Below are 23,878 nucleotides of genomic sequence, written 5' to 3'. Positions count from 1 at the left end.
GAGTGTGCGCTGATATGAAACTTCCTGGCAGATTAAAACTGTGCGCCCGACCGAGACTCGAACTCGGGACCTATTGTCTTTCGCAGTTAAGTGCTCTACTCCCGAGTTCGAGTCTCGGTCCGGCACACAGTTTTAATCTGCCAGGAAGTTTCATATCAGCGCACACTCCGCTGCAGAGAGAAAGTCTCGTTCTGGAGACATCCCCCAGGCTGTGGCTAAGCCATGTCTCCGCAGTATCCTTTCTTTCAGGAGTGCTAGTTCTGCAGGTTCGCGGGAGAGCTTCTGTTAAGTTTGGAAGGTAGCAGACGAGGTACTGGCAGAAGTGAAGCTGTGACGACGGGGCGTGAGTCGTGTTTGGGTCGCTCAGTTGGTAGAGCACTTGCCCGCGATAGGCAAAGGTCCCGAGTTCGAGTGTCGGTCCGGCACACAGTTTTAATCTGCCAGGAAGTTTCAGATTGATCCGGTTTTACCAGTTGCTCAAATTGTCAGTACGCAACCGATATTCATGTGACAAATGTGTTATTTTGTAATTCGACTGTCATATCCTTTGTTCTTCATTTTAAAATGTCTAACTCCTAAAGGCGTCTTAAAATGTTTATTCTATGTTGTTTACCTGCAAGTATGTACCTTAGAAATGGTGATATCTCCATACAACTGTAGCTTCATCATAAGGTTAGAGCTGTAACAGCATATATTCCCGCATTGAAACGCAAGGTGTACTAAAAGTTTTCACTACAGTGGCGTTGCTGGTTGCATTACATAGCGGCCTCGTCTTGTTTATCTACCAAGATGTTCTCCGCTGTTAGTGACTTGAAAGAGACACGGAGTCCTGAGACCCAAGGAACGTGGTAGTGGTGGCTTCACGGGCTCCGAGCACTCCGCCGGCGCAGTTAACCGCCTTAATTATGGCCGTAACTGAGTTTCAACAATTTGCGGCGGCCGTGGCTGGGCAGCGCGAACCGCTCCGGCCGCCATTCGGCGGTGGAGGGCTGGGGGAGTCGCCGCACGACCTCGTAGTTCCTGCACATGTCCATCAAAGCGCTATCGCATCTACAGTGTTCTCATGGTCTTCACCCTGCTCTGTATGCCAAAAACATCCTCGACGACGTTCTCGACGTATATTTTGCTATATTTGTAGTATTGCACTGTAATCTAGTTGCTGTTAAACATTAAATTTTGAAATGTACCTGAAATATTATGTCCGTGTGTATAATGCACTAAACAGTCTACTTAATATCTACAGTGTTCTCACACTCTTTTCGTTTTCAAATTCTGTAGCATCGGATTTTAGTATTAGCATATGGCTCCTACAAACTTCCGATGCCCCCATTACAGATTGCTGTATTATATGCATCATCATCATCATCATCATCATCATCATTATCTCTTACATTCATATAGAAACACAAATCATTTACTAACCGACAGTCTCAATATTTTGATGGTGCACTTTTTACGAACGAAGAGGGCTATGAGAACAATTTTATTATTATTTTGAGCTTTTCCTCATTACAGAGGCTTATCTCCAACATAATAATTTACTCGGAAATTACAATACAAAGAATAAACGTTCTTAAACTATATTTTCAAAATATTCCTCCAGGTGTTTCGATCTTGTGTGTCCTCCTCCTCCTCTGCGCCCATTCTCCTCATTATGTGCTGTACTTTTTGGAGCCATGTGGTCATAGGTCGTCCTCTTCTTCTCCTCCCCTCCGGTTCCCACTCCTGTATCAATTTTGGTATTCTGGTTTTCTCCATTCGTCGTACATGCCCGTACCACTGTAACTTCTTCCTATCCATTACGTCATATATTCTTTCTTTTATTTCCATTCTTCTTATTATTTCGGTGTTCCTTATTTTTTCTTTCCTGGAGATTCTTGCCGATCTTCTCCAGAAGTCCATCTCTAGAGCTTGTAATTTTTTAATGTGCTTCATGTTAATTGTCCAGGTCTCCATTCCATACAGAACCACACTCTCTAATATGGATTTGTATATTAAGTTTTTAGTTCTGCTCATTACATTCCTGCTCCATAAGACTGAGTTAAGCATCCCAATGACCCTCCGTCCGCTACTAATTCTTTTATTGATTTCTGACTCTGATTTTCCCTCGATTCCTAAAATGGATCCCAAATAACAGAAAGTGTTAATCTTTTTGATTTTCTTTCCTTCAATGTATAGCTCATCTGAATCATTAGTCAAGTATTCTGTTTTTTGGTAATTAATCTTCAAACCCCAAGTTTTGTATGCTACTGCTAGTTGATTGCACATATAGTTTGCATCCCCCCCATCTTGTGCTACGACTACTTGATCATCAGTAAACAATAAATGATGTAGGTAAACTCCATCTCTTATTTCTAATCCCATACTATTACATTTACGAGACCATGTTCTAAGGCTAATATCTATATAGATTTTAAATAATGATGGTGACGTGGGACAGCCCTGTAAAAGGCCTTAGGTTGTTCTAAATTTCTGTGGAAGTTTATTACCAACTTTCACTTGGCAAATGTTATCTTTATACATCTGTTATATTATTTTAATCAAGGAAGGGTTTATGTTTGCCATATGTAGTGCTCTCCAAAGTAATTTTCTTGGAACAGTATCATACGCTTTTTCTAGATCTTATGAGAACAATACACATAGTAATCATAGTATTTAATGTTTTAAGGTGCGACAGTATATATATGATATACTTCACATGAGACTAACAGGTTTGTCATTATGCTAGATTTGTCCTGAAAGGCACCATACCATATTGTCGCTGCGTCCTAACTAAAGCATGACAATACACTAATTTCTCAATAATCCCTCGCTGTTAGACACTTCTCGTGCCAGCACGAAATGCACCGCATCATTCCTAATGAATAGTTACGTTCTAGCAATTTATTTTTGACGTAAGGAAAGCATTAACTCCCAAAAGCTGATACCTTAATCATACATCCCGTAAACAATATTTTCACATTATCTATTCGAGACTTTTATCCCAAATAAAATGAATCTGTTCTCGTATCACAGTAACTATCAAAGCGTCTGGATGTGAGTTGAGCGCGAGAAGTGTTTTCTAGACGACAGAGACTATTATTTTAAACTGGATTTTTTTCACTATTTCGTAATAATTTGATCGCCAGTAGAAATGCTGACAAAGTAATTGCATTTCAATACAGAGCAGTGAGCTATAGAAGAGAACTGCGGAGACATGTGTCGCATGTCTCGAAATTTGGAACAAGAATTAGTTTCTCAAAAATTGCCTTACGAAATAATACGCACAACAAATATGTGAAAGAGAGCTTTAAAAAAATGAAAATATATGCGGTAAATTACATTATATTTCTTCTAAGAGGAGACGAAATAGTAACGAATCCAGTGTGCTTTTCAATCGTAGATGAATTTTCACTCTTCAGTGGAGTGTGCTCTGCAGAGGAAACATTCATTCTGGCTGGCTCTGAGCACTATGGGACTTAACATCCATGGTCATCAGTCCCCTAGAGCTTAGAACTACTTAAACCTAACTAACCTAAGGACATCACACAACACCCAGTCATCACATTCATTCTGCAAACAATCCCCAGGACTGTGGTAAGCCATATCTCCGCAATATCCGTTGTTCCAGAAGTGCTAGTCTTGCAAGGTTCGCAGGAGAGCTTCTGTGAATATAGGATGGTAGGAGATGAGGCACTGGCAGAATTGAGGGTATGAGGACGTGTCGTGAGTCGTGCTTGGAGAGCACAATCGGTAGAGCAATTGCTCGCGAAAGGCAAAGGTCCCGATTTCAAGTCTCGGTCCGGCACACAGTTTTAATCTGCCAGGAGGTACCTAGCTTGTGAATGGAAATATATTCATAAACTGTGAAACAAAGGTCATCAAAATCGTTCATACCTACAAGGTAGTGACGAAATCCTAATCTGTGTATTACTAGAACATTACAAGAAACGGTAACAACGCTTACATGAGTGAACCTGTAATGTAACGTTCAAGGGTAGCAATGTATTTGATGATACGACTGCTCAAATATTTCGAAATGTATAACTCTGACCATCAAGTGTATGTAGAAATAGGTACCGAGTGAATATAGGGAAGGTCTGGGTCTACATACGACGTTTATCATTCAGTATCGCAATAGTATAAGCGCTGTAATTCTTTAACTAAATGTTGTCTGTTAATTATAAATCTGTAAATTAGAAATTGTCTGTAAATTAAAAATTAGAAATAGAAATAGAAAGTAGAAATTCCTTATCCATTAGTACTGCACTCCATGTATATTCACATCTTTGGATACACAGCTCCGAAACGGAAATTTTTGAATGCAGGAGGACATAACAAATTACGTATAATAAACATCAACATTGAATCTCGGTTCCTTTTCAGTGATCTTAACTGGTAAAAAGTTTTCGAGGGCATTGAGCCACAGTCATCCAAAACTTTTTAAAAGAGTAAACCGCCATTTGACTGCGCATTACTATATTTATTTTTTGTACTATCCAGATTTCGATTTTACGCCATTATCAAGTACAATGCTAAAGGTTGTTAGACCTTGTACCTTAATGCAGCCCAAAGCCTGGACTGCCTTAACAGATATGACTTATTAATGGTCTAACAATTTTCAGCAGCAGCGCGGGGTAGCCCTGCGGTCGCAGGCGTCTTGTCACGGTTCGCGCGGTTTCCCCCGTCGGAGGTTCGAGTCCTCCCTTGGGCATGGGTTTTCCTTACCATAAGTTAGGTTAAGTTAGATTAATTAGTGTGTAAGTCTAGGGACCGATGACCTCAGTATTTTGATCCCATAGTCCTTACCACAAATTTCCAATTTTTATTTCCAGCTTTCAGCATTGTACTTGATAATGGCATAACAACCGAAATCTGAATAGTACGAAAGGCAAATATAATAATATGCAGTCAAATGGCGGTTTACTCTTTTTTTTAAGAAAGTCATAACTAGTGATTGTTCGAGACCTATAATTTCCTATTGTTTTTTGGTATTGTTTAAGATGCAGAGCGTTGATGATTGAAGTCAGGCTGTATTTGGCAGTATATTCTTCTCCCTATGTTTTGTGGCGTTTCTATGACGCCCGGAAAAATATATTTGCCACGACTGTTTTATCAGCTGTCTTTAGACACTCCATGTTTCATCATAGAATATACAGTAGGTGATAATGTTAAGTCACCTTGTAAAAAAAATTTCCAGATGTGTCTAGTTACTGTGTTTGACGCTAAGTGCAGACGAAAGTCAAATATATAAGCCTCTAGTTTAACCGAAGTTAGAACTTATGCTTCGTGTATTTTTAATCTCATATTTGCGTAGATATATTTGATATATGAAGCCCATCGTTCAGTTAAAGCCTATTAAATCAGGTACTTCTTAGTCTTCCTGAAAAGAGTATTTACTTCGTAATTGGCATCTCAGAGCTTGCTTCGAGAGAAAGTTAGCACCTATCATGAAGATATTGTTATGGTTCAAATGGCTCTGAGCACTATGGGATCAACTTCTGAGGTCATCAATACCCTAGAGCTTAGAACTACTTAAGCCTAACTAACCTAAGGACATCACACACATCCTTGCCCGAGGCAGGATTCGAACCTGCGACCGTAGCGGTCGCGCGGTTCCAGGCTGTAGCGCCTAGAACCGCTCGGCCACTCCTGCGGGCATATTGTTTATGCCTGTATTCTTAAATCTTTTTCATTTCATTAAGCTTTCCAGTGTACTATAACTTTTGCTTCTTCTTACTTCCATAGCCTTCACAGTACTTGCATTAGTTCAGTGTAAATGGAATGAATTGCCATTGTCTTACAGCAGTCGATTTTGACTGTCGTATGGTACTTCTCAGACGCGTCAATATTTTTTCCTTAGATTAGCCCCGCTGCGCAGTGCGGCGTCATGAGATGTGTATACTGCATGCAATGACAACGACAGTCGCGAGGAGACAAGGCCTATGTCTAGAATAGGTACACGAGCAGATGAACCGGGTAAGACGCCTCTAAGATCCTACAATGTAAGCAACTCTGTGGGCCCCTGTGGGATACCGCTGTCGGAGGAAATGATGCGACATACAAAGGGGCTATGGATAGATGGAGTACTCATTGCGAAGAGTTAACAGATGCGGCCATTAAATGCGCACCTCAGAAAATATACAAGTGGTTAAAACAGAATACCCGGTCACTGCAGAATATGCATTCCAGGCTTTGAGACAATGTTTGAATTGACTTTAGGTTGACTAACCACGTCAGTGCTGCAATGCCGGCCAACCCGCGACAGATGCGGCGCAAGCCCCTAGTAGAACACTGTATATGACAAGCTGAACAATCCACCATTTTGAACCGCACGTTGAAGCGCTCGTTTAGACAGTACGGAACACTTAAAGCTTTTAATGTGCTCTTAAGACCAACAAATGTACATTCCTTGCGCAGATAATATTACAACATGGTAAATGTATTGTCTTACATTTGCCTTTAACAGGCGAGCAAATTAAAGGTGGCGATTAGACGACATTTCGAGATATGATACATTCACTTACGTTCCGTGTAAGTCATACGTTGCTGTTCTAAATATTTACCAAACACAGTTAAAATGCATTACCAGTACCGCATTTTCTAGTTTATTTATGATACATCGACTTAAGTTTGTAGTAAGTAAGAATTGCATTCGTAAATAATTACGGAATAATGTTAAAATGGAACACAACAGGCATAAAAATTTCATTCAGCACAAGAGGGAATTACATGAGCACTGAAAGTATATTACTACCCCAATTTTATCGACTATTTCAAAAGCTTTAAAAGAAATCTGTCAGAAGTTATTTAAAAAGTAAAAAAAACTGCAAATATTTTGTTACTACCAACAAGTTGCGATAAGGTATTATTAATTTACTCTTTGTATAAAATTAACAGCTCCTTAGGATGACTTGTCGTTTTATACAGTCGCTGTAAATAAAATCAAGGAAAGTAGGTTACTGTAAACTTCAATTGTTACGACGTGTTATGTAAACATAATCTGCAGCAAAAAAATGGTTCAAATGGCTCTGAGCACTATGGGACTTAACTTCTGAGGTCATCAGTCCCCTAGATTTTAGAACTACTTAAACCTAACTAACCTACGGACATCACACACGTCCATGCCCGAGGCAGGATTCGAACCTGCGATCGTAGCGGTCGCGCGGTTCCAGACTGAAGCTCCTAGAACCGCTCGGCCACTCCGGCCCGCAATCTGCAGCAAGACTAAAATAAACACACTTCTTCATATATAATTTCATTACCACCACTCTGTGAGCACAACTATTTCCAAAACAAAGAAAAAAAGCCTGTTTACTTACATTACACTGGTAGTTTCTCGATTTTGGTGTCCAGTCTCTGCGCCTTGCATTTGCAGGCCACCTTTTACGCCGATCTATGTCTTAAGGAAACCGATAAAACTTATAGCGACCATTTCTGCTATTATTTGAGCAGTCTGGAGCTGCACTCCAACCATTTGACGCTGTGGAACAATAAAATTAAACAAAATTCTCTAATTCACTTTCCTACGCCACGCGTTACAACACTGTTCTCTGATTGGGATTCAAAATGGCGGATTGGTTCAAATAGCTCTAAGCACTATGGGACTTAACATCCGAGGTCATCAGTCTCCTAGACTTAGAACTACTTAAACCTAACTAAGCTAAGGACATCACAGACATCCATGCCCGAGGGAGGATTCGAACCTGCGACCGTAGCAGCAGCGCTGTTCCGGACTGAAGCGCCTAGAACCGCTCGGTCACAGCGGCCGGCTGAATGGCGGATTGTTCAGCTCGGTATGTCCGGTGCTTTAGCCCCTGGCACTCTGTCATGATCCAGAAATGAGTTTAATATTCTCGTCCGGCGGTGCAGAAAGTACCAGGTATAAAGCTGATAAGAACAGCTTTTTTAAACAAAATATGTAGTTTTGCTTCTGTGTAAGCATAAATTTAAATAAAAGTTGTAAGTATGATGCAATAAAATGTAAAGTATTACGATTTTACGAAAAAATCCTTTTTTGTATAAAAATTTACGCGATGATACATGTTAGCCAGCTTATAGGTATTTTACTTGTGGTTGTAACTGGTTTATAAAGTTCATATAGCACATTAAAGCCCTCTGTTTTGGAAGTGCACCCTCACCTGAAGGCCTTTCAACACTTTCCGTACTCTTCTGTAGCTCCTGCCTCTACGTCACGAAACAGATGAAGGATGCTGCGAACCACGGAAAGCCGTGACGTAGCGCATTCTAATTATTCTCCGGCTGGAAGCCCCTAGAGCACACTTCCAGCGAGTCAGCCAGGCTCACAGCTCACCGGTTGGAACTTCACAGGGCAGGAAAGTATGCATCGTACTCTGCAGCATGCAGAATTGCCAGGTGGTACGCTGCTGCAGTGTCTTATCTCAGCTCGGTAGCCTTTTCAGTAGTTGCAGGGGCAACAGTCTGGATGATTGACTGATCTGGCCTTGTAACACTAACCAACTCGGCCTTGCTGTGCTGGTTCTGCGAACGGCTGAAAGCAAGGGTTAACTACAGCCGTAATTTTTCCCGAGGGCATGCAGCTTTACTGTATGCATGGAGAGCTGCATCAAACCAGTCTCAAGACTGAAGACCACAACAACAATAACAGCTTTAAATAAAAACCTCCAGTGAGACAGCGATTCCGACGCCTTGTTGGTTGTCGGGCCTTGAAGGGCCACGCACCCGTGCTTGACACTCCCATCGATGGATCTTCCATAGCCATAAATACTAAACCTCAATATAAGTATGCTACTCGAGTTCTTGGTAGGGAGAACAGTGCGTGTTATATTGGATGGAGCATGTTATATTGAACGGATCGTCATCGGCACATGCAAAAGTAAGTTTAGGTAATTTTACAGTGAACACATAGTGTGTAGTGGGGCGATCACTCTGTTGTAGAAATAATTCAAAAGCTAAGATCGCTTAAGTACTGTTCACTGGATAGCCGCTTTCAACACACTAAAGGTGCCATCATCGGATATGAATGTAGATTAACATTTATAAACCATTTTGATGTAACGAAACATGAGGCAGACCAGCTAATATAAAATCACTGTCACAAAAATTAAGAAACAACTGCTCTCCTGGTCATTCCTTTGCATGACATATGTAAAACCGAATTCACAAGATAAAACTATTTGGTACATGACAGCTGCTCGACTGACAGCGGTCGGCATCACACTCAGTGAGTTTGGGTAATTCGCAAAGAAGTGTGTTAGGATCCTTCTTGTTCATACTGTATTTTAATGACCTGGCAAACAATAGTAGCTGTAACCTCGAAGGTTTTGGAAATGATGCAGTTAAGTGCAATGAAATATTTACTGAGAAACACTGCGCAAATATTCATCATATCTTCATAACATTGAAAGTTGTTGCAAAGATCGGCAGCTTACTTAAAATGTTTGGAAATGTAAAATTACACACGTCACAAAACGAAACAACATAGTATCATTTGACTACAGTATCAGTAAGTTGTAGTTGGAATCAGTCAACTCATACAAATACTTAGATGTAGAACCTTCTGGGGATAAGAAATGGAATGATCACATAAACGCACTCAGAAGCGAAGAGGTTGGAAGATTTAGGGTCATTGTTGGATGAACTCCAGAAAAACTCCAAAGAGGCAATATCGTTAGTGAAGTATTTATTTAAATGACCGGTTTCGGTAAGACTATGCTACCATCTTAAAATCTTCAACTTCATATTTCATGCAGTCTCCGCTATCTTCGGTTTGTATTGTGTCGTATCACAAATGTATGGAGTAAGGATTGCGGAAAACACCAAGATATCCGCATGTCATAATTAATATAACTATTTAACTGGTTAATTACGATATGTGGACTTCCAGTATGCTGCACAACCCTCACACATACGTTTGTGATATGACACGATACACAGTGCAGATGGTGGAGATTGTATGAATTGGACTGCTCACACAAATAGATACTTAACTTGCGAACTTGGCTGTCTGGAACCTTTCCAGAGGGCCAATGCACGAAAAATGCAATCACGTCACAAAAAAAATCGTACGCCTGTCCTCGAATATTGGCTCAAATGGCTCTGAGCACTATGGGACTTAACTTCTGAGGTCATCAGTCCCCTAGAACTTAGAACTACTTAAACCTAACTAACCTAAGGACTTCATACACATCCATGCCCGAGGCAGGATTCGAAACTGCGACCGTAGCGGTCGCGCTGTTCCAAACTGTAGTGCCTAGAACCGCTAGGCCACTCAAGCCGGCTCCTCGAATATTGTTCAGCCGTAAGGTTCCCATATTATATTTGACTAATAAGGAATAGCGAACTTTTACGAAGAAGGGCAACAAAAATGGTTGGAAGTTTCTGCTTCACATACAAGAGAGCGCTACAGAAATGTTGAAAATCTGAGCTGATAGACGACAGAAGATAAAGGCCAACTATTCTGCTAACGCCTATGTGCAGATTGTCGAGGACCATTACGAAGTGATGAATCTAGAAGTATACTGTAGGATCATGCGTATCGTTCTCATTGGGCCCGCAAAGAAACGCGCACCGAGGCATTCAGGCAGGCATCTTTCCTGTGCTCCATACGCAAATTGAATGGGAAGAAACTCTAATAATTGTATTGTATGTATTGTATGTTAACCGGGGACTTAGAAACGATAGAGACGCAGCCGCAGTGGTCCACAACCCCACGACGACTACCGCAGTCCACGTCACCCCTCCGCCGCCCCACACCGAACCCAGGGTTATTGTGCGGTTCGGCCCCCGGAGGACCAGCCAAGGAACGTCTCACCCCTATGTTTGCGTGGTAGAGTAATGGTGGTGTACGCGTACGTGGAGAACTTGTTTGCGCAGCAATCGCCGACATAGGGTAACTGAGGTAGAATAAGGGGAACCAGCCCGCATTCGCCGAGGCAGACGGAAAACCGCCTAAAAACCATCCACAGACTGGGCGGGTCACCGGACCTCGACACAAATCCGCCGGGTGGATTCGTGCCGGGGACCGGCGCTCCTTCCCTCCCGGAACTCGAATAATACGAGGAACATTGAGGAGTAGACTCTGCCACGCTATGGAGAGTGTTTTTGGAGTGAGAATGTTGATGCGGAGGAAAGGCGGTTTACGCAGGCCGGAGAGCGGCTGCCGCGCGGGCGGCGGCGCCACAGGCGCAGACGCGGCAGCTGCACTGCGGCGCTGTCGGCCACCGCGGCCCTCAGCGGTGGCCCACCAGTCTGTAAAGATAGTTATTTAAATAAAAACTTTTTCTAGAGAAGGCTGATTAATCGAAATATCGAACTGACGTAAAGTAACGCAGGTACTTAATGTTCTTGACGCATCGCAGTCTCAGCAGCGTGACGACAACAGCCGAGCCGACGTGAATACACCGGTTCCCGTCATATCACAGACGTTAAGAACCGTCGGGTGTGGCCAGTACTTGTATGGGAGACCGTCCGTTATGCTGCGTGACGTTGGCAATTTTCCCTTTGCTTTTACGGTAGAGGAGACAGGTGGTGTAAGGTACCTGATCGGCAGTCTTTGCGCCAGTGCCCTGGTTTATTATCCAAACCACTTCGCAGTGTCACATGAAGTGACGACATGCGACACTGTTTCAGGTGGTCCTTCCGTCGGATCGAGACCTTAAGCTGGACGGCCTCCTTGGTGCTCTTCCACAGGAGTAAGCTAAGTGCTGGCACCGTGTTTCACCGTCTCTCTTCTCTCATAATCTCCAACATGAACATGACACTATAGTACACACACACACCCGCTACAGTCACCTCCACTTAACATAAATACTTACATACACAGCACTCATACACTGAAGTGGCAAAAGTCATTGCGTAGCGATATGCACATGTACAGATGACGTCAGTATCGCGTACAGAAGGTATAAAAGGGCAGTCCGTTGGCGGAGCTCTCACTCGTACTCATGCGATTCACATGAAAAGGTTTCCGACATAATTATGGCCGCACGACGGGAATGAACAGACTTTGAATGTGGAACAGTAGTTTGCGCTAGACGCCTGGAACATTCCATATCGAAAATCGTTTGGAAATTCAGTATTCAGACGTCCGCAGTGTCAATAGTGTGCACAGAATACCAAGTCGGGCATTACCTCTAGCCAAGGACAGCGTAGAGGGCGACGGCCTTCACGTAACGACCGAGAGCAACGGCGTTTGCGTAGGGTTGTCAGTGCTAACAGACAAGCAACACTGCGTGAAGTAACGACAGAAATCAAGTTGGGACGTACGTCGAACTTATCCGTTGGGACAGAATGGCAAAATTTGGTGTTAATGGGCTATGGCAGCAGACGAACGACGCGACTGCCTTTGCTAACAGTACGACATTGCCTACAGTGCCCCTCCTGGGCTCATGACCATATCGGCTGGACGACTGGAAGACCGCGATCTCCTCATATGAGTCACCGTTTCAGTTAGTAAAAGCTGATCGTAGAGATCGAGATGTGGCGAAAACTCCAAGAAGCCGTGGACGCAGGTTGTCAACAAGGCACTGTTGAAGCTGGTGGTGGCTCCATAACGGTGTGGACTGTGTTTACATTTAATGGACTGGCTCCTTTGGTCCAACTGAACCCATCGTTGACTGGAAACGTTTACGTTCGGCTATTTGAAAACCATTTGCAGCCATTCGATGAAGGAATTTTTGTGGATGGCAGTGCGCCATGACATCGGGCCACAATTGTTCGCGATAGGTTTGAAGAACATTCTTAACAATTCGAGTGAATAATTTCACCACCCAGATCGCCCGACGTGAATCCCATCGAAAATTTGTGGGACATAATCCAGAGATCAGTTCGTGCACAAATTCCTGCACCGGCAAAACTTTCGCAGCTGTGGACGGCTATAGAGGCAGCATGGCTCAATATTCCTGCAAGGGTCGTCGAGCGACTTGTTGAGACCATGCCACGTTGAGTTGCTGTACTAGCCAGGCAAAAGGCGCTCCGATACAATGTTAGTATGTTGGTTGATTGGTTGATTCCGGGTGAGGGGAGCAAACAGCGAGGTCATTGGTCCCTTTTGGAGGTATCGTATGACTTTTGTCATCTCAGTGTACTTTGCGAAGTAAATGTGGCTGCAGACGCGGAGTGCAGGGATAACCTTTCCTAGTAGGCAGCTGAAACTGCCCTACCGGGTCTCCCTGACATTCGTGCCATACTACTTTACTTAATAATAGCGTGACGTCTGTGTGCACGTATACCGTACAGCAACGAGCAACTCGCGCTCGTCTTTCGCCCCAACTTGGGTACACAGTCCGAAAAACAGTGTCGCTGAGTGTAACGGAATACCGAAGATCTACAAACTATGTGGAGGTCATCACCGGGTGTGCTGGACACCACCTAAAACGACCAATATCTAGTATGTCACCAACTTGGATACTTGCACGCACGAAGCTCCTGAGGCACAACTGATGAGACAGTTCTGAAATTAAAATTAGCCAGGGGACATGTTCTTGTCGAATTGTTCCGCAGTTTGCTGATTAATGACAACGACGTATCTGGTCGATGACATAGCGCTTATTTTTCTTTCGCTTGGTTAAAATTTCAAAGAAAAAAGATTTATTGCACTCGATATAAATCGTAGGAAATAACCAAAATAATATTCGCCATTGAAAAATTAAAATAATGGTGTAAGAAACATATCTCACTGCACAGTTGGAAGATTTCATATTACAAATAAACATCTTTAAACCGAGATTTTTAACGATAGATCGAACATTTTCATAGATTAGACCATGGTTTGAGACACCTATATACAGGAGTTTAAAAAAAAGTGAAATTCTGTAAGAAATGCATGCTTGAACGTAAATGCAGATACTTACAAGCCTCCACGTTGCGCTGTTGCATTTGACCACGAACAGCATCCGTTCAATGTCCTCAACATGTTGCAACATGTGCAAGGTCCTCGCCACCGTAAGTCCATTGTCCTCTGTTTCGTGTATTGAATAGTCGCTTTCTCTGCAATACCATGAACTGGAATATACCAGTAACTCCAGTTTCACACTGTCTATATTGACGACTTTAGACTTCCATCATTTCATCACATTCTTCCATTATTTTACCTCCACAGGTTCCAATGAAATATACAATTATTTTTTGCAAAGAATCCTTCCTTGACATCTCATTTACCGTTACAGAAATTCCATTCAAGAAGTTTCATTGTCTTGGCTTCAGTTCTGTGTACCTTATTTAGGAATATCGCATGCAATTAATTGGATTTTTAGTAGCTTACAGCCCAAAGATTTTACTTACTTTTAAAGAAATATTGCTACAATCACATCATAAACGAAGTACGAAAAGAATAATAGTTTATCTCACGGCGTAGTTTTCTTCATCATACTTGGGAAAAAGATTCACATGATGCATTCTGTATATCATATGATAAATTTCAAACTTCGTTCGTCAATGCTTCCTATGACAGTTACAACACAAGCAACGGCTCAAGGAATGCTCAATCGGAAGAGAGGTATTATGAGAAGTCGGCAGTAGTGAGAGAAAGAATATACATCTTGCGGTTGACACAGCAGGACGAACTGCAAATATCATTGCGATGGAAACAACTAACTCGCTATGGATGTGTGTGGGAGTAAATGGAGAAACGTAGTGGCGCGGCAATGAACTTAAAACAAGTTACAAGAATTTTGTGTGTTTTTTTCCTCTTAAATGAATAAAGAAATCCAATTAACCTTCAAGATAAGAGAACATATAAATATTGACTCGTACCTGGTTCAAAGCATCCATATTTTTCAGAGTTGTGTTACGTTCTGTTTTTGGACTCATCCGGTGGTATGCGTTGGTGCGAATACCTCGCTTATTATCTAACTGTTCATTACCGTAATAGCCAGGGCTGTTTTCACAGCATTAACTTTAATTACGTCAGCGTAAACACCTGTATCACTTTGCTGATGAATGTCCCCGGAGAGCAGTCTACAAAATCAGGGCGTTCAGGTACTCTCTGCACTCAGATTAGCGTTGGCTGCAGCGGTTCCAAACATTTCGCCCTGTTTGTGGACTGAACACGTACAAGCGTATAATGTTTAATAAATCCTGAAGCGAAAATTTCTTCATTTCAGTAGAGTTTTACGAATAACCAAAGCAACAAATAGAGTATTCATTTCTGAATATTCGAATGTTTCGAAGTCTTACGCTCTTGAAATAATGCGCGGTGTGTTGAAGTGGTATAAACCAGGACGGAGAATTGGTTAATAATGTGATGATGATTATTTCAGTTTTAAATGCAGTATCATCTTGACGACTTACTAATTATTTACATGACGGTTCTTTCAAGAGAGGGTTCATTAATCGAGTTATCAAACTGACGTAAAGCAGTTCATTTACTTAAGTTCTTGGAGCATCCTGTTCTAGTAGCGTGGTGTTCGTGTACGAGTGTACCGTGCAGCACTGAGAATTCGTCTCCGTCTTTTGTGCTTGCGTTGGAACACAGCATAGAAAACATTGTCGCAGAGTTTAGTCGTATACGCTGTAATGAGGTTCACGCGGTACTGTATCCGATAACCTCATCCGCAATCGGATGCATAAAAAAAACACGTATTCAGAGTAATTGCCGTAACCGCCCATCCACGTCAGTGGAAACAGGTGTATCGACTGCAGTTATCGACAAGTAAATTATTTCTTCACCTGGCAGAGAAAACAGGACCGTCATACTTCTACGCATTGCACATTAAACGTAATTCGCCATACGCCAAGGACAGTCCATAGAAGATACAGTTATGTCTATTCTTACAGGGCCTGAGAGGAAGTGATACAAAAAACAGGTTCAAAAAAATGTTCAGATGTTTGTGAAATCTTATGGGACTTAACTGCTAAGGTCATCAGTCCCTAAGCTTACACACTACTTAACCTAAATTATCATAAGGACAAACACACACACCCATGCCCGAGGGAGGACTCGAACCTCCGCCGGGACCAGCCGCACAGTCCATGACTGCAGCGCCTTAGACCGCTCGGCTAATACTGCTTTTCACAAAAAATAGATGGCGTCCTTTGAATGGTTATTGCTGTTTGGTGGGTAAAGTGGACACAATTAATGCGCAGGCGCACTATCTGGCTTTCTCAGTACCGAAAATACAAACATTCGGGTGCAGTTCTGTGACTTTCAGCGTTGTAGTCAGTCATTTACAGTACGACATCACCAGTCTTTTATTTGGTTCTGTACTTCCTGTTTTGAGAAAGGTTTTTGGAATCTTCTGCAACGTGCATAACATTGTCATTCAGAGGACTCGTCTTTGTGATCCGTTCTCATGAGCATGTCGTCGATGGGGCTTGAAACGCTAATGTACTTACCAACATGCCTCCCTTGGTGCGATCTCCATTCAAGGTTCGGAAGTGTTAATAAAGTGATACCATCGAGTGTATCAGTCAGAGTATGACCTTTACTGCCGTTAACATAACAAAGATAAGTATTTATTGTAATCATTCTGAAGTGACTTACAACATCGGCTGTTTCAGTTGTACAGTAATTGACCTACGAAAAATGTAAAATATATTTCTGTAGAAAAATGAAGACATCGACTACAAATTTAAGAACTTTAAAGTGCATGCGGGTGAGGCTGAAAATAAGGAACAGGTGGAAATAGTAGAGGAAACAGCTTTATTAGGAATACAGGTGAAAGGTAATTAAAAAGGCAGACACAAAATTAACCTTCAGTCTGACAACAAATGTGGAAGAAACGCATTTTCGTTTAGAAACATCGGAGGTACATTCGAACAACAAAGTATAGACCACACACGAAACGATTACACATTCAGAAACCACGTCGATGCAAGATGCGGAACTTCATCCTGGAGTCTCCACTTCACGTGACAGCCGTGCTGCCCTGACATAATGGAGGCCAGAGAAGGAGAAAATTATAAATATTTATGTTGGAAATCTGTTCCTGTAGAACTAACGCATAATAGGGAAAAAGGATGTGAAACATAAAATCTTTAATATGTAACTCAATTAATTCTGGCCGTTGACTGTAGGCAGCTTACGAGGTGATGGGTGTTGCTCTCTGTGAGGAAATATAGCATCGAAACAATTGAAGTAAGGTGTCTCGTTTGTGTAAGATGGGTCAACTGGATCAAGCAATAGATCAACGAACTGGTAGTATGTCATTTACATTTCAGTAATGCTGACACCGTGGGGGGCGACGTGGCGCCGCGTTCCTGTCTGTTACTTGACGTTGGCCAACCGTGTCGGGCGCACTCTTCCGATGAGGGCTCCGTAACGGACACGACCGCAGGCTGTCAAGGCGTGACACGTGGTCTCTACTGCAAATAAGCGTCCAAACGTAAAAGGGACTTTGCTAATCCACTGTTAAGGCGCTTCATTAACACGACGTGAACGGCCCGCATGAAGTTTAGCTCTACATTCATTATCTGTGAAGCTGTTCCAACATTGATTCCACAGTTTTTGGTCTCAAATAAACCTTTTCGGACACGTTGACGTACTTCTTTTTAATGAAGCAGGAAACATTACCCATCGAAAAACACTGCGTCTTCCCAATTAGCAGCAGTCCGGTCCAGTCCAATCGTTTTCGTTGAAGCGCTGTCGTTAGTTTGAGTAGAGCGATTGTCCATCTGTTTCGAAGTTGATCACGGTTTCTCGGTTTCTCGAACTGTTGTGCTAAACACGCGTCACCTCATTCCCTCCCGGTTTATTTCGACGATGAACGATTGCCCTGGGCAACAGGCCCTCCAAGTATAAGCTCCCATAGGATACCAAAGGCGTGAGAAACTCTGCAGTTTTGATGACAAATGTTCAGATTAACGCCTCCTGTTTAGTTTCAACGCAGTGTACGTGAACATTTGCAAAACTGCGTTGTTTCACAGTGACAACTCCCTTGATCGGAAATCAGAAGACCCTTCCTGAATCCAACTCGGGTTCATTGTCGTGACGGCTACTAGCCAAACATGTGCAGGAGGCCTTTCTTCTTTTTAATACGTTTTGTTTTCTGTCCCGAAGTTTAGAGTGGGCTGTTCAAGATCCACTGTAAAGGAATCAAGGTTTCCATTATTTGCAGTTATCATTAAAGTTTAGCGGCATAAAAAAAGTTACGAATTTAGGCATTCCTTTCTAAACAGGATAAATGTCATCCACTACTACGGTAGATCCTTGACTCCAGTCTTAAAGATGAGTAAAAATACGAAAATTAAAAAAGAAAAGCGAAATATTTTTTTGAAATTTATCTAGAACATACTCACTCGTGATTAATGACTATTTACATTGTCTAAAAGTTCATTCAACAACCCGGAAACACATGATAAGTCCAAAATGTCAACAAACACAGATACTAGGTGTAAAATAACGCAATTCTCCAAGATTGGCGATGTTATACAGAAGCTCGAACCGAGCGAGGTGGCGCAGTGGTTAGCACACTGGACTCGCATTCGGGAGGACGACTGTTCAATCCCGCATCCGGCCATCCTGATTTAGGTTTTCCGTGATTTCCCTAAATCACTCCAGGCAAATGCTGGGATGGTTCCTTTGAAAGAGCACGGCCGACTTCCTTCCCCGTCCTTCCCTAATCCGATGAGACCGATGACCTCGCTGTCTGGTCTCTTCCCCCAAACACTCCAAACAGAAGCTCGAATTTAGTCTCTGTGTCAATGCGAGATGCCTTTAATAGTTTCCACAGTAAGACAGTGCCTTGAAATATGGCACAAAATCCAAAGATATTCTGTTGCTAAGTAAAGCTCAGCAGCGTCAACACACAATCAATAACTTATCTACGAGATAGCAGTGGTAACGTTACTGGCGACAGCGCCACTATAGTAAATTCTCTAAAGATGCTTTAACGAAATTCCGTCACCATAGAAGATACGCTAAGTATTCCAGAACTCATATGAAAAACCGCAGCCACATGATTTACTTAGAAGTAAACATAGCATAGCGAAGCAGCTTAAGTCATTTAATAAAAGCAAGTCTTCCGGTCCAGATTGTATACCAGTGAGGTTCTTTTGGAGCATACTGATGTAGCAGCACCGTATTTAACAACCTTACTCAACCGCTCGCTTAATAAAAGAACTGTACCTAAGGACTGTAATGTTGCACAATTCACACCAGTACATAAAAAAGGACATAGAAGTACCGTAACCTGCTGAATTATGGACCCATATAACTGACGTTCTTTAGTAAGATTTTGGAACATATACTGTGTTAGAACATTAAACAATAATTTGAAGAAAACACTGGTCAACACGGATTCAAAAAGTATCGTTCTTGTAAAATTCAACTGGCCCTTTATACCCGGAAGTAAGTGCTTTAGATAGGGAATGTCAAGCTGATACCGTATTTCTATATTTTGAAAGGTTTTTGACACCATTCCTCACAAGCTACTTATAATCAAACTCCATGTCTGTAGAGTATCGTCTCAGTTGTGCGACTGGATTCGAGGTTTCCTGTCATCAAGGAACCGTTCGTAGTAATTGACGGAATGTCATCGAGTGAGACACAGGTAGTATCCGCCGTTCCCCGTATACAGTATAATTAAATACCCCCGAAGCGACGTAGATGACACTGAGACAAGTAATTTAATATAAGATACATAGGGTCGCAAATATAAGCGAATACCCCAAAATTGGATGAAAAATTGTAACGTCAGCAGATGACGTACCTCGCCACATGTGCAGCGTTTGAGCCCGTCGGTCTGGGTATCTGATCATCCCAACCCAAGTCAACTATTCACGTCAATGTGGCTCTGACCTACGTGATGCACTTTAGCGCATGGAGCTCAGGGTTCGAGTCTTGCGCCTGGCCGGCGTATTTTTTTTTCCATTGCGTTGGGCAGTTATATGTTTACAGTGAGGTAATACTTAATTTACGGATCTCGCGGTCACCGCTGGTTTATACCAAAGTACATTACCGTATCGCGTCACAAGTATAAGCTTCCGAATTGCGTTCTGCCAGTAAATGACCCGCTTTTTCTTTAGTAAATGAAGTCTGATTTCAGAACGAAACATTTCTGATTACTGTGTTGCATTCCCTCACTACATGTTTTCGCCTTCAGTGTTTACTTGCGTGCAGGATCCCTGTTTCAAGCATTTGACGATCCACAGTAGCAAACGATATGTTAGAAGGTGAAACATGCCTTGGCAAACGTTCTGCGTAAATACGTCTTTCTACAAGCGCATTACTATTGGCAGCACCACAACAGAGATGCATGTCTGCAAGCTCTTTAAATGTACACCGATTAATCGTAGTCTTGTGTTACCACACCGCGAGCACTAACATTTGGCATCGGGCAATGCAAGAGCGAAAACATGGTAGCCTGGCGGAGGGATGTATAGCACTGCCGCCTACCGGTGAGGGTAGAATCGACAAGCCTAACCGCTGCACGTGCGACGAGGTATGTCATCTGATGACGCCACCGGTTAAATATTTGTCACCCACTCTTGGGGTATTTCCCGACATTTGCGGGACCATATGTCTTATATTATACTTATCTCAGCGACATCTACGTCACTTTGGTATACATTAATCACCAACTTTCTCCTCTGTAAAAGAAGGTATGTCGTTGACTCCCGCCTACATAGGACGAAATGACGCGACAAAATGAGAGGAATCAGAGCTCGCATGGAAATATTTAAGTATTCATTCATTCCACGTGCTTTTCGGGAGTGGAACTGTCAAGAAATAATCTGAAATTAATTCTGTGGATACTCTGACAATCGCTTAAATGTGAATTACAGAGTAATGATGTAGATTCAGGTGTACTGTGCTCTGATTGGTCTGAGGCGATTGTGATAATGGCCGATGCTAAAGCGCGCGCGCATTTCAAAGGAACGCAATAGTATGAGATTTTTCTGTGCCCTACATCGAGCCAGTGCCGGGTTGGGGCTGGTGTGGCATGCGTCCAGTTACCGCGGATAACCACCCATATCTTAACGTAAGCAATTATTACGAAGCGGCCGCCACTCTCAAAGGCATTTTAAAGCTCTTCTCCGCTAGAGAGGATCCCTGCAACCCTCTGCGTTTAGTGCTTATCGCTTCGTCAAATGTGACAATGTTTCATAAAGTGTTTGCGCGTCGTGTAACTGTGGCGGGGCGTGGGAACCAGCCGGTTATTTATCTAGGTGGATGAGGAAAAACTCCTAGAAACCACATCCAGGTGTCCAGCACACCGGTCCCCATCATTAATCGGCGAGGCGCACACACACACACACACACACACACACACACACACACACACACACAAAGGGCATCCCCTAAAACACTCTAAAATTACAAATAAAGATAATTAAAGGTAAAAATAACATACTTCAGTAACAGTGTACGCAGTTCGAGAAAATGTAGCATCGAGAAATCTAAGGATTTTATGTATGAAACCATTACACAGTGAGTAGACACCTATTAATACGTAGATACTATAGCCGCTGGGATACTAATACTCTTCCTCGTAAACGAGACGTACTCCCCACTAACGTTTGTTTAAAAGAGATACAGCTTTTAGGTTAGATATCGTGACACTATGTTGTAGAGGGCGAAATTCATAACCATTAAAAATTCAGAGTGATGTGGCTGCAGCAGATGAGCGACGAATTCCCATGTTGATGGCTGTTCAAAAATTACTGTATAACCATCTAAGTATGAATATTAACATTTCTAAAGCGCCCATTTTTATCGTGACTGCTGCGAAACGCACGTCAATCGGATACATCTGCAGATTCCTCTGCGCAGTGGGTAGGAGTAGACGTTGTTAAGAATTATTAGCTCGTGGCAGTCTCGTCTTCTTGTCGGATTCGTTTCTCGTCGTTGTGTACACTGACGAGTAATCTAACATAATGCTATACAACAGCATTTTCTGACTTCCATTACCGGGGGATCAGGCTTGCAGATTGCAGGCTTACTATAAATTGCGTCGCATCGCGAGATACGGCATTGTCCGACGCCGGAGTGGAAACCACACGCTTCGACGCTACGACTTCCCGCCCACCTAAATGCGATTGCTACATTCACAAGCGCTGCGGCTTATATTATCGCTTCAACGGCTTTCTACAACTCGCGTAGTTGGTTAATGGTTCCCATTCTCTTTCAGCATAGTTTTTCCCCATCTGCGTATGAAACTCGTTTTGCTATTATCTTGCCGTTCCGTTTCTAACACGATGTGGGCTGGACTAAGGAAACTGTTCTATCTTTTTAATACTTTTTGCATTCTAGAAATTTCCCATGTGGCAGGGTTGTTTTCTCTTATAATACAGTGGCGTGGAATAGTGTCTCCCAAAATGGAAAGGCTGCTTCACCTTTAATTCTTTTTGAAGAATGTAGCTAAATGAAGCTAAAATTATAGTAACTGTTTATTGTCTGCAGCCGTCCCATCTATCCAGTTATATTTATATACGAAGTTTCAGCAGAAACACCTGTTGTAAGCCAAGAAGTCTAATGCTGCTGCGGTCATGGTCACTGAAGAAATTCTCTGGATGTAAGAAATTACTTCTACATCTACATGACTACTCTGCAATTCACATTTAAGTGCTTGGCAGAGGGTTCATCGAACCACAATCATACTATCTCCCTACCATTCCACTCCCGAACAGCACGCGGGAAAAACGAACACCTAAACCTTTCTGTTCGAGCTCTGATTTCTCTTATTTTATTTTGATGATCATTCCTACCAATGTAGGTTGGGTTCAACAAAATATTTTCGCACTTCTATGCGAGAAGGGATGGAACTGACAATTAGGAAAAAACTAACAGCCAAGATTTACACGTTTTCAAAACGCGTGTATATCAGTTCACGAATACGACAACAGACGCACATCTCTCGAGACGGATGATCGCTGCCACTCACTCTTTCGGAGCCTCTTTGCTATGAGACAAATATCGGTAGCAACAGTGGCTCTGAGCACTATGGGACTTAACTTCTGAGGACATCAGTCCCCTAGAACTTAGAACTACTTGAACCTAAGTAACCTAAGGACATCACACACATCCGTGCCCGAGGCAGGATTCGAACCTGCGACCGTAGCGGTCGCGCGGTTCCACACTGTAGCGCCTAGAACCGCTCGGCCACCCCGGCCGGCGATAGCAACAGTCTTTCAATCTTCATTGTAAAATAAATCAACTTGTCCACATAATTAAACGATTTCATTAAAAGAGCATTTTGTAATACAGACACAAATACACTGAAAAGTAGGTAAACAGTTAAGTAATATAAGGATAGTAGCTCAGTACTGAGCGAAGTATTATAGAACCTTAAGCGTAGAGAAATAAAGATGTCTGTTACCTTTATGATTTACATCAATACAAAAAAAATATAGGCTACTAATGTTGTCTTCACGAGTCCGTAGTAGAATCCAATTTCTTCCGCAGCCGAATACCAGGGAAGGTGGTTGTGGGGTATAGTTAATGTCAATTGAGATTGTTTAAGAACGGGCTTACAGTTCCAATATTTGCGCTACAACCGATGAAAACCCTACCGAAAACCTTAATCAGAAGGTAGGAACATTTTTTTTAATTTAATCCTAGGACACTGGGTCTCATGTACCTGTAAGTGTATTTGTTTATGTAGTATACAGAGTAAACTGGATGACTTGCGAGACGCCGTGGTGCACGGAGAGCCTGTGCTGTGCGTCGGACATTCTCAGCGAGTTCGCCGGTGCCGCGAGGGGGAAGGCCGGCGGCGGAGTCCCGGTAGACCGGGCTGCTCCGCTGGACGCAAACTCGATTTGTGTCCGTCTGCTGCCAGACTGGCAGGCTCGCCCTCGCCGGCTGGCTCTTCAGCGGCGATTTGCCGGAAAGCCTCGTGGCTCCAGGGACGCCCCTTTTCCGCTTGTCCTTGCTGTGTCCTTCTCCAGCCCCGCTCCCCTTTCCTTGGTTTTTTCTCTTCGCCATTCCCCAGACGTGTGTATGAGCGTGTGGCAGCGGAAGAGAATAGCGACAGCA

This window comes from Schistocerca piceifrons, chromosome 1 (genome assembly GCF_021461385.2).
Source record: "Schistocerca piceifrons isolate TAMUIC-IGC-003096 chromosome 1, iqSchPice1.1, whole genome shotgun sequence".
NCBI lineage: Eukaryota > Metazoa > Arthropoda > Insecta > Orthoptera > Acrididae > Schistocerca > Schistocerca piceifrons.
Note: the sequence above shows the minus strand (reverse complement) of the source record.